This window comes from Dermacentor andersoni, chromosome 11, assembly GCF_023375885.2.
Source record: "Dermacentor andersoni chromosome 11, qqDerAnde1_hic_scaffold, whole genome shotgun sequence".
NCBI classification, from domain to species: domain Eukaryota; kingdom Metazoa; phylum Arthropoda; class Arachnida; order Ixodida; family Ixodidae; genus Dermacentor; species Dermacentor andersoni.
Window position 1 is genome coordinate 84,187,943 of NC_092824.1, and position 12,762 is coordinate 84,200,704.

A 12,762-nucleotide genomic window follows, 5' to 3' on the forward strand; every position below is an offset into this window, starting at 1 on the left:
CGTTAATTTACTGCGAAAATGGAGACCAAGTGAGCTGAAAGCTAGCAACGGCTGACTGACTAGGATACTAGCGTGCGTAATACTAGCATCTCCAATTCAGCTTTTTAGGCGTGAGAATGCAACGTAGGAAGTACACACATTCCAATGAGGCACAATAAAATATTTAAGAAGTAGTTCACGAGATTTTTATGAAGCAGCTTTATTTGCTTCTGGCACGAGGTGGGATAAATAACTTGTAATTCCACACTTTTAGCCACAGTGTCCATTACCGCAGAGTACTTTTTGAAAAGAGACAAAAGGCCACAAAAGCGCTGCTGCGATATTTGAAAGCAACCGGATTGAGTCAGCGTCTGTGATCCGGACTGAGTGACCGACTGATATCTTCAGTGGACTTTCTCTTTTCTTTTTTTTCTTAATCTTTCCGTCCCCCTTTCCCTTTCCCCAGTGTAGGGTAGCCAACCGGGTTCAGTCCTGGTTAACCTCCCTACCTTTCATTTATCATTTTCTCTCTCTCTCTTGAAAAGAGACGCATTTCTTGTTCAGTAATTGATATTACGTAGAAAATGAAAGGTTAACGGGCTACCCTATTGCTCTTTTAATGATCCACATTTAAGCTCACTGCTAATATTCTGAAAAAAGAGGAGGTATTTTTCCCCGTCTTCAAGTTCACTCTTCAACTTATCAGAAAATGTCATGAAAGACGCATAGATACTAAAGTTCCATGATATCTGATTATGGAAAATAAGCAACGAGGATATAATAACTTGTCAAAAGCCACGAAAAAAGCAATGTTATTTGACAAGCTTTCAGTGGAGCGTTCAATTATTCATACGAAAGCTCATAAAATGGTTATAGGAACTCAACCAATGTTTCAAACTATGTTATTATCGACCGGCTTGCAAAGCAAAGTCTCCATATTTCGATATAAAATCAGCACCGAAAATTCTCCCAGAATTCATGTACGATGATTATCCAAGTATGCGAATACCCTAAACGCATCATGCGTGAGGCATGGTGGGCACTTCTATCGCGCTTGGCCCCGGACACGCTGCGCGTTCTGGCAGTGCCGCCGGGAACTCCCCACATACCCAGTGACACTTACACAGTGACCCAAGTTGGCGTTAAGAGAGAGAGAGAGAGAAAGTCGCTGTTACTGTGAAAACTCCAGCGTGCGGAAGAGCGGCAGCAGCAGCGAGTGAATTGACCTACGTGCTGCCTCTCACTTCAACGCGAACTGAACGGCGAGAACACGGCGCACACGAAGCTACGAGGCTTCTGCGTACCTAGTCTCTGTACTCATCGCACTGCACTTTCAAGATAAGGCTCGCGCTGCCGCGATCAGCCGCGTCATACGCACCCGCCACCTCCGGTGTTTTGCGCGCGGTTGAAGGTGGCATTCGTGCTCCCTTGTGCGCGCGAGATCAAGCCGCCATTCTCGGCTCACTCTCGCATGCTTTCACTTGCGCCTACAGCATACGGCGCACGGGCACGGTGTTACCGGACTTTGACTTCATACGGAACATCATGGCGACGCCGACGGTGGAATGGGGCCTGGAGTGTTCACATATTGCAATAAAGCGTTCAATAATGGACTATATGGTGAATTGTTTCGTAGGTTCATTGAAGAGCGGCACATTCACACGCTAACGGACATTTTTAGACTGAACTACCTTCGAGATTGGCCCACATTTTTTTGAGGGACAGCTCTGGCTAGCCGGAAAGAAACCTGGTCCTGCAATGTCAAGATTGCTATTCGCATTAGAAATCGGAGAAGCTCAGCAAATGTGGCATTGTTTAGATCCGAGAGGCGAAAGCGCAGGTCGGCACGGCAAGGATCAATCAATACTACATCTGTAACACGGTCCGAAATGTCCCGCCTTTCTTATATAAAAGGGCTGGTCGTAAGTCCACCGTTTCAACAACATGTATAGCCGCCATTCCATGTTTTTGTTGTTGGTGGTGTTCTTAGCGCATTCGTTCGTGATTCTGCGGGCATCACATCGTATTGCACACATCGCGCAGCGCTCTGGGCACACCGGCAGAGAACGAGTCAAACTGCCGATAAAAATGGCGGCCACCAAAACGAGCTAACTGCTCAGATCGAGCATCGCCGTCGGAGGTCGCCAGGGGGCGTCTCGGCGTTCTCGGGATCTCTACTCGTAGCCCACGACCGAGAAGAGGCCGTTCACGTCACGTCGTCGGCCGGAGGAGGATTGGCGTCGAAATGTCGCCCCGGTGCCAAAATCCAGCGCCCGGTTGCTCGCACCGTTTCCTTCCTCGTTTCAATTTCCGGTTCCGGTGTCGGGGAGTCGCGCCCTTTCCCCCTCCGGTCGCACTTCGCTCTCCACTTCCTTGCTTTCGCGGCAGTGGTTGGATGGAGGACGCGTAGGAAAGTCGAAAATAAAAGAATAAGCGACTGACTGGGGCGCAGGCAGGGATGAAGATGAATTGTAAATGCGCGCACCCTCAAGCGCACAATGAAAATCAATTTGAGTCAGCCCGAGTAAAAAAACAGGGCTCCAAACCCCTATGGGGCGGAGATGCGCAGCGTTGAAACACACGCCTCTTCTTCCGACATTGAGGGGAGCGTCCGCTGAAACCTTACAACCCTAGTTGTACACGATCTCGTGATTACGCGGGCGCATCCTCGGCCGTATTGTGTGCTTTACATGAAGCTCGCTTTCGTTCTACAATGGCGGTTTTGTTGGATTGTGCGGTGAAAGTCTTCCGATAAGTTCCATGAATGAATGAATGCTTTATTCGTCCCAGTCAGACAGAATAGCTATGTCTGTAGGGACGACCAAGGCTGAGGACGTTGTGTTCGAGGCATACGTATTTTTTATAGTGCATCATACTTAGCCCAATATCCCTTCCTCTTATTCGTTCTTTTTTGAAGAGTCATTGAACCATTGTTTAACCATATTATCTCTCTAAACGCAGAAAACTGAGGTAGCTGTTCACCTACACTGTAACACTGTCTACACCCTTAAGGGTGTTTTCTTGTCGCACGGATAATACGCCTACACTCTTACACAAAGGTGCACTCCTTGGGGTGTATATCTGCCACACAGCAATAATCGCCATCTACCTTGCTTGCGTTTCCGTTCTTGAAAACGTCGCGCCCGCTACTTTCCTGTCGGGAATGCTATGTCATGCTGATAACGCGCAGGCCGTTCGTTACTGGGAAATACCGGGCTCGCAGCGTTAAAGAAAGGAAATGCGGACAAGACAGATGACGATTATTGTTGTGCGGCAACATACGACCCAAAGAGTATAATTTTGTTTTAGAGCGTACCGTTAAGGCCTTACAAAAAAATTACAGAGGACAACAGAGCTCGAACTAGACGTGCGACGACAAAAGGCGTAGTTAAATACTGTAATCTTTCTGACAGCCTTGGGCGCACAGAAATATCTGACAGGAGGGTTCCTTATCTATCCTTGTGAAATTCTCCTGCCGGATATTTCTGTGCGCCGAAGGCTGTCAGAATGACTAGAAAGTTTTCAACTACGTCTTTGTGATTGCACGTCTAGTTAGAGCTCCGTTGTCAGCTATAAAATTTTGTAAGACCCTAACGGTAGGGGCATTAGCCGTGCGACAAGAAAACATCCTTAAGGGCGTAAACATTTTTACATTGTAGCGTGAAAACTACGACACGTGCATCAGTAAGAAAGGAAGGGAACTTGAGTTATCAAGGAATATTTATGGAAAATTTTGAGCACATTAAGTCCGGGAAGGAATCTATAAATTATGGGACTAAGGATCTCGCAAAATATAGCGCTGCCATGTAAATTTTACACTTGACGAAAAATATATAGACGTAGCGATGTGGTTCGTTCTGTTTATTTTTGTTCGGGTCTTTTATTGGCGAGCGTAAAATTATTGAACAAATAATGACAGACACTGCAGACAGCCGGTAGAATGTTGCTCTCGTTGTATAAGGAAGTTTAATCACTACGTTGAAACTCCGTGAAATAGCGTGTTTCGTGTGAAGACTCTTGATTTAGAAAAATTATTATAAAATGTTCCAGAGTGACTGCCTAACACGGTCACAAAGTAGGGAGGGGCCTGGAGGGGACTGTCGATTGTTTTCTTTAGAACATTATGTCAGCCGTAGATCCAGGCACTGCCACAGGTTCGAGCTTCCACAGGTCATAGCTGTGGATGGGGCGAGTACAACTGAGCTCGTTCAGAGGTCCAGGAAAGTCCTTTCCGGCGCAAGGCCCCGTTCCTCGGACGCAAGTGCGCGCGATTTATTAGAAAAGCGCCGCTTCGTTTCGTCCGGTCTTCGCATTTCGAACAGACGCATTTCGTGGCATGTGCGGCACGGGACCGCCCAAACCTGCCTTGGCGCACCCCGTGTAGACGAGCAGCTGGAACTGAAGGTGGCGCGGGGTCACTCTCGCCTCCCGATAAGCAAACAAACGCCCCCCCCCCCCCCCCCCCTCCTCATTGGCACGCTCTGTCCCGAGCAGCAGAAGTGGCTCCCGAGCACCCGCACTGCCTCCGTCCGGGCTGACGACAGCCAACGGCTCCCGCTGTGGCCCCAACTTTTATATGGCTTCGTGGACGGACCCCCATGAGCGCCGACGCCGGCTGTGAGAAAGCCTTGCAGTTGCATCCGGGCCGCCCTGCATCGGTCGGGCTTCTCTGCCCGGTCCCTCTCCCTCTCGGCCCTCGCGACACGGCGGCGAGTTGGACGAAGAGGAGGAGAGGAGAGCTACGCGTACGACTTTTCGCGAATGCCTCGGGCAGGTCGCCCTTTATTTGTGCCGCGTTCAGCGGGCCACGCAATTTTTCGAAACCCGGCCAAGCAGCGTTTCTCTCTCCTTCTTTTTTAATCGCCCCCCCCCCTCCTGTTGACAACCTTGCGCCGCACCAATGCTTCCTACTCTCCGCTCGTTGTTCTTCCCCTTCTAAATCGTTTGCGCTTGTAGGGCTCGTAAGACTTTCGTTACAAGCCTGGCTTGCCGGCGAAGGCGGTCAGGCCTTTTTTAAATGTTTAAGCTCGTCATGAATTCATTCCCTCTACCAGTATGTCCTGCTCAACTGCGCATTTCAAAGCGAAGCTTTCTTTGCCTACCATCCCATGGTTCCGCCTTGGTCGGTCGGTCGGTCGGTCGCTGGTTGGGTTCTAGCCTAGTAAATTACTGACCTTAAAAAAATGAAAGGGCGTCCGTCACCAGGAGTGGAATCTCGGCCCGTAGGTGTAGCAGCTCGATGCTCTAGCCATTTTGTCACAAACGCTTTTTTTTTCATACATGGTATATATTACAGCGAGTTAACATTTCATGAAAGCTGCACAACCAAAAGGTGGTAAATGGAACATTAGAAAGAGGATTTGTATCAGCACTAGCCGATAAAGAAAACGATCATAGTTGCCCCCAAAAGAGAGGAAACGACACACACCTAATCAATGGAGGGTACCAGTCCGGCTGAAATTCTGTTTGGTTCTAGATGTCCTTCAGGGAAACAATCATTCGACTGAGCTGCACTGAAAAAGAAACGAAAGAAACGACATGCTCAGTATTATGGTCCATCTTTGTTGTTTTCCATAAACTATGTATTCCAATTAGTAAAAAAACATATCCTAGGGCACACCACCTTCGTCAGGCACAATCAAATATTGAATGGTTCGTGGATTCAAATCAAAGTTTTTTCTTCGGAATCCTTAAACATTCGTATACTTTTCTTCTACCAACACTACCTATCTTTTTTCAGATGATCGTGACGTGTTGACTATGATGATGATTTGCACACTCTGGGCGCAAACTCACAACAGAACATTGACGAAGAGAGAGAGAGAGAATGGAGGAAGGAAAGCCCTTCAGTGCATACAAAGCCCAATGCGCCACGGACCCAATGAACAACCGGCCTCAGAAATTCTACGCATACATCATTGCAGCCATGACAAGGGGCACAACATAATCTTTCAATGGCTTCCAGGACATTGTAACATCAGTGAGAATCACCACGCCGACGAAGCTGTACGATCTGCGCGTGAAAGTGGTCAACGTATCCTGATTCCGCTTTTCGCGAACAGACGCTGCGGCTGGGCTGCGATTGATGTCCCATAAGTATACTTTGCCCCCGTAGGACTCGAACTTTTCCACCATGTGTCGTTTGCGTTCGTTATCTCCGGGACATACGGATGCACTTACCGCCTGGGTTACCACGACGTGAACAGACCATGCTATACCATCTGTGGCTAGGCGTTGCATTTACGAACCCATATGCTTTCCTTATCGCAATAGCCAACGGCCCCGCGTGCGACTAATGCAACATCGATGAGAAGCTCACACATACTATCTGTGTCTGCCCGCGATATTGCGCCCAGAGACAAGTGCTTTGCAGAGTACTGAACCAGTTGGACAATTGTCCACTATCAGAACTTAAAGCTTTAGGTCAGTACTCCCGAAGAACATTTACGCTGAAGGCATTACTCGCGTTACTAAGGTTCCTGCGGTCTACGGGGCTTTACGATAGACTTTAAGAATTCCGTCCCCTACCGCTCTATAGTCTATGCGTTTCGTTCGTGCTCATCTCTCTTTCTCTCTAGCTCCCCCTTCCACTCTTTTTAGCCCCCTAACCCTCCCCCTCATGCAGGGTGGCCAATAGAAACTACCTCTAGTTAACCTCCTTGCCTTTCTATGCATCCTTTTCTCTCTCCCTTAACCATACTGAGTCCAGTTTGTTACCCTACATGTGGGGAAGGGGGAGGGGGAGCGAAAGAAAGAGCGGAGAAGACATGAGTCCATTTCGCACTTCCGCATGCACTAAGCTAGGTGCAGCAAGTCTACAGTCAGGCACGCAAGTCTGTTTTCAGGTACTGAAGAAGAGCTCGAATGGCGTGGTTCGCTCTCAGAAGGTTCGGCACGCTCCATTGTTATACCATGTCAATCGGACATTATCAAGTTTAAGACTTCACACGTCACACTCTCAGACAAAGGTACGCCCTTAGGGGTGTATATCTGCCACACAACAGTAATCGTCGTCTGCTTTGCTTGCGTTTCCTTTCTTGAAAACGCCGCGCCCGCTACTTTCCTGTCGGGAATGCTATGTCATGATGATAACGCGCGTGCCGTTGGTTACTGGGAAGTACCGAGCTCGCAGCGCTAAATAAAGGAAATGCGGACAAGACAGATGACGTTTACTGTTGTGTGGCAAGATACGACCCAAAGGGTGCAATGTTATCTTAGAGTGCACGACATCTGCTGGTACCGAACTGGCCGCTCTTCACGCTGCTGTGGGGAGAGAGCAAGATAGAGAGCGAGGAAAGACAGGGAGGTTAACCAGAGGCAAGTTTCCGGTTTGCTACCCTGCACTGGGGTGGGGGATATAGGGGTTGTAATGACGACAAAGAGCAAGAGGACAAAAAAGGAACAAGAAAAAAAAAAGAAGCGTCGCTGTGGAATACATTGAAAACGAACCGCCTAACAAATGGGCGATACCTTGTGATTTCAATGAAAATATAAAGATTGGCGAAGAAGCGGGAGGTAGATATCGTGTCACCAAGCAGCTTTTTTGGTATGATCGTCGCGTATGGATTATGATTATTTTCGCACTATGGCACATACCTACAGGGATCGGGCATGAAACGCATGCGCATGTTGATAATCATGGTGCTGATTTCCATACAGTGCCGCATATACCCACAACGGAATACTCAGGAAAGTAATGGCCTGGTACATTTAAAATAAATAAGAAAAAATTATATCAAGCATTATAACATTTGTCTCAATGCGTACCACAGCTGTACGAGTGCACACGCGTGCGTCAGTTTCCTTTACGCCAAAGACGAAGGAACAAAATGGGCAAACTTAGAGCATTTTATTAACTACCTCATGAATGCTTCGCTTCACAGATATTCCAACATGCGCGTTGGATCTGCAGGATTGTTTTCATAACTCATGCTACAAGCATTGGATGCAAACAGTATGAAATAGTATCTCCAAGTATTTCTTCGTAACGCTTCGTTCTTCAATTTCACTGAAGTTTTGGTCCCGTCCCACGCTATAGCACCGGATTCCCAGCCTGCCCCACAGTGGACCGTACCATTTCACTTGTGGCCAACCAACGAACCAAGTCAGCATCACGATGATGCGGTACGGAAACTACATCGGCACGAAAACCCGACTGCATATCAGATATACGGCTTTGTATACCAGCGTCCCAATGTGCATAGACGGCGGAGTCTGCACAAAACGACCTACGACAACTCGGTGTCGAGGCGAGATACGTGCCTGTATTCAAAGAAGTAGTAGAAAAATGTGGTAGAGCGCAAAAAAAAAATCGCAGCTAACACAGCTCTACCACCTCCCCCTACACCAACGGCACAGCGGGACATTTTCACATTTTATGCTTTCTGCGTTGCGTACATCGTGTTACGAGCATTGGGTTACTTCCGCCGCAAACGTAACAAAAACTAGAGCTTGTTCTCGCGTTCCGATTCCTATCCGAGTAACTCTAGACTGAGTGCCGTGGCCGGTCACGGAAAACGGAGCAATATATTTGTCTGACGCCGGTCCTTTCATTAAAAAGGTTAAGGTACATCCACGTGGCGCTGAAAGAACACGGAAAGTCGAGACTGACCAAAGCGGTAGTGTTTTTCCTTTTCTAACTCCTTTTTTTTTGTACTTCTAAAGCTCCCGCCCAGCGCACAGATTCGCGCTCACAATGCAGCAAAACACGATGCCGCATTACACCCGGTCGTAACAAAGTCGACGGTTGCGAACCCAAGGCCCGGCCGCTGCGTTGTTGCAGGTTTCAACGACGCTATACGTTAACCCGGCAGATGGTTGAAATTGGAACTTTCATTCAAGCTGCCGCAACCGTTGTTGCGACGACGTTTTGCTATCGCAAACGGACGTTTCTCGACGGAGCCCCTCGAAGCCCGATCTGGGCGCTCGCCAAGCGGCCCTAAATGTTTCATTACAACCTCCTCGGGGTCGAATGTGTGTGGCGTACTCGTAGCTCTCCTAAAGTAGGCTGGCTTCACTGTATAATGAGGGATGACATTTCTTTACCGTCGTAGCTGTATTGCTCGATGTCTGCCGCAGGCTTCCGTTTTTACGGAAATCACATTGTGACCCGACATGGCTTAACGCAAGGTCTAAAGCCTCCCTCCCGCCACCCCCTTGATCGACGCGCCTTTGGCAGCTTAAAGTGGTCGGTGGAAAACGTCTTGGAGGGACTTTACGATGGACAGCACTCGTGTAACTAGCCGGCGTATAGGTACACCTATCTGCACTACCGCTACATCGGTCACCTGCTCTGTTCGCCACTTGATTAGGCAATGAAACAGCCAATGCTACTTAAAGGGACACTAAAGCGAAACAATAAATCAGTTTAGACTAATAAAGCATTGTTTGAGAACCCTGCAGGCAGTCATTTCAAAAAAGTAGTTTGATTATTAGATGAGAAAATGAAGGTCCAAGTATAAGTATTCGAATTTCGCGCCGAAACCCCAGCGCCGGTACATCAGCGTGACGTCAGGGATTCCAAAGTATGTTTTCGCATTTGGGCCGCGTTGGCTGAATAAAGGTTCCCGAAACTTGCCATGTTTAATATTTGGTTCCTTTAGAACACAATGTAGTCAATCTGTACCGCTATATATGATTAGTAGGCCCTAGAAGATGCCATCAAAATCCAAGGCGTCACAGCCCCCAGGTGCGGGAACTCAAGTAGGCGTCGCCCCCCGTATCTCGTTCTTGCGCTTTTTCTGGCTTAATAAACGTCTTATCGTTGTAAGAGTGGTGTCTTTGGTGTTGTAGAACGGTAATTTACTGATGCAGAAGAAATCATTTTTCACTTTAGTGTCCCTTTAAGTATTTTTACTGCGACCAATATACGCCGTCAAGTGCATAATTCTTTTCACAAGCCGAATTGATTTGTTTGACTCTTTCTCTCGTTCCAAAGCGATTAGCTTTCTTTGGCTCTGTCGCCCTTGTTTTCCTACTCGGACTTTCATCGCTAAGAGCACTTGCCATAGCGCTTCCGCTTTTTTTTTTGTCTATTTTAAACACACACGCTGTCGCACGATAGCTTTGTGGCGTCTGAAGGATTAAATGCTGTGGTCGGCGGTCGCTGTTACGTTTCTCCGCCGCTCTCTGCTGCGTTTGTCGCTGAAATCCACATCGAGCATCTTGTCGAGAGGCGCGGAAATGTGTTCTTCAATGGGTAATACATATTCACAGTGTCATATACTTACAAACCTATTTGTGCCTATTTTCACTGTCCCAATGACATTGAGCGGCCGCGGCATCTTCGGTAGCCTAGTTTCGTTCAGAAATCAAGTAGTCGTGAAATATGTATTTTTAGGACCTCGTGTGATCTTCCTATGTAGCTTTGGGAAGCAGGCTGACGGGCATCAAATTCCTTGTTCCTGGGTGCAGCTTCATTCTCCCCGATTTGACTCTAGACTGGTCATAGTTCCAGCGTTTCGAGTTATTTTTTTCGCCGCAACGCTTCCAAACGCCAAGCTCCTTGTTAGCTCACTTGTTGGAGCGACCGTTTCGACCAGGCGATGGTGTATGGTATAAGTCCCAGACCGCAGCGGCAAGTTTCTTGAACCTGCGGAACTGTCTTTTTGAGCAACTCGTATGCATTTACTTTGGAACGCCGTGCCACATTGTGCTCAGCCAAATCTACAGTACAAGCACAAAAGGATACCGTACCAATAGAGAATTTTGTTATAAATTTAGGCTCACCGGCTGCATTCGAACATAGTTCGTCTTCACTCTGAAAGTGACCGTCGGGCGATTCTGCCACTAAGCCGTGAGGTAGCTGCGTGCGCTAAGGTGATTTAGTGTATTAGATATATTAATGTATTAGATTACTTGAATTGAATTGAATGTCTCAGAATGAAAAATCCGCGCAGTAAATCCTAAATGGTTAGCGGCTAACCGACTGACAGTTTTACAATTGTTGATGACGTTGTTTTCTTTTTTAGGGAATAATAAACGTACAGGTGGTTTCAGAAGTTCTCGCAGAACTTGGTGCAAGCCAGCAGCATCCAAAGCTGGGTTATCGAGCTCTACAATTTGAAGCGCTGTTTCTGGCTTAGTTCCTTGCGCGTTTCATCATCTTGTCGTTAATCCTCATCCTTGACTCGCACCAGGGATTGTTTACCTTCGAGCACAAAGATTTGACCACACCCTCGCACATACGAAAAAGGAATTGTTGCCACCGCTGAGTAAGAACCCTTCAATCGCACTATTTTCGATTTTCCTCCGAAGGCATCAAATCTCATAACCATCATCCAGTGCGTTCCACGCACTTTCTAAGGTGCCAGCACTAAGGCTGGTCGCAGAAATCGTACTGCGACCGCGGAGGCTATGCCTTCAACATGAATAAAATCCGGTTGAACACGGGTCAGGGCTCGTACACTTTGCTTTCAAGGCGGCAGTTCTCCCTGTATCTAAAAATGTTGGCCGATGTTTACATATGGGAGTTATCTATGTTTAGGGCTGCCACTATAGGCAAGGCAGTATAGGCAGGGCAGTATGTGCTCTCTGAGGTATACAAATCACGACGCTCCCAAGCAGAGCTAAACTTTCAACTCTTAGGTACCGCCAATGACTGTTTTCCATATGTAGTCATAGCAATTTTTATTTAATAACAAGTGAACCTCTTCAGAGGTTTAGCTGTATTATCCTACAAGAAGGACAGAAAGTCGGCTGCACTGCATTACAAAAAAAATTGGTGAAGTGCCTATTTTGATAATAACTTGGCACTATTCCGTGGTTTGTTTGTATTGTTTCTTTTTTTATTTTAGTTCAGTGTGGCGATATACCGCGGTGTTGTTTATGGTTGCCGAAATACGCAAAACACGAAGCTGAAATGCAAAGCGACGCCTGCCCTGTAACGTCCCACATTTAAAACATTTCCATCACCAGCACCAAGTGACCGTCACCTGACTGACCACGTAAAATTCTGAGGCCCGTAATGACAAAAACGCCTCGACAAGGGTAACTCCACCTGACGGAACGCTCATCCCGTCTGAAGCCCACCACACCCGTTCAGCTTCCTCTCGCCGTAGAAATATAGGAAGCACGTTCGTTTACCTGGCTCGCACTCTTAGCACTTTTCATTGGTGATATGACCAGCCTTGTGGCTCTGTTTAGAATGATTAGCGGTCGCATCCCTAGAGCGCCTCCTGCGGGCCACGCTATGCGCCTTCGAGGCAGCCAAGAACTGACAGAGCAGACGGGGCGCCGATCATCCTGCAGTCGACGGGCGAGGAGATGACGTCGTGGAGGAGGCAAAGCCGACGAAACGCGTTTTCTCCTCTTTATGGTCGCACCGCGGTCAGTGTACGAACGGCGAGACGACACGACCCGGGAGGGCCAAATTAAAGCGGTCGCAGAACCAATACGCCCCGTCCGTATGACTCGCCGGCCAGGCCAGGCGGGAATGTCGGTGTCGGAAACCAATTGGGAGCGCCGCGCCGGGCGCTGGCCGAGGAGAACCAACTGCCAAAAATCGTCGCGCGCGCGCACGAGGTTGTAAACATTTACGACGCATTCATCTCGCAGCGAGGAAAGACTGACAGCTTGGCGCCGGAGCCGATACCCTTCTCCGCTTCCCTCGATCTGAGCCCGCTGCTGGCTACAGGCTAGAGCTCACCACTGTAAGAAGAAGAAAAATTTGCGGTTGGAGGGGGGGGGGGGGGGGGGAGGGGAGTTGCAAGGGGAGAAGGGTGTGCAGTGTGCTGAAGGGAGTTTGATCTACGCCACCAATATAACCCGGACGTTTGACCGGCG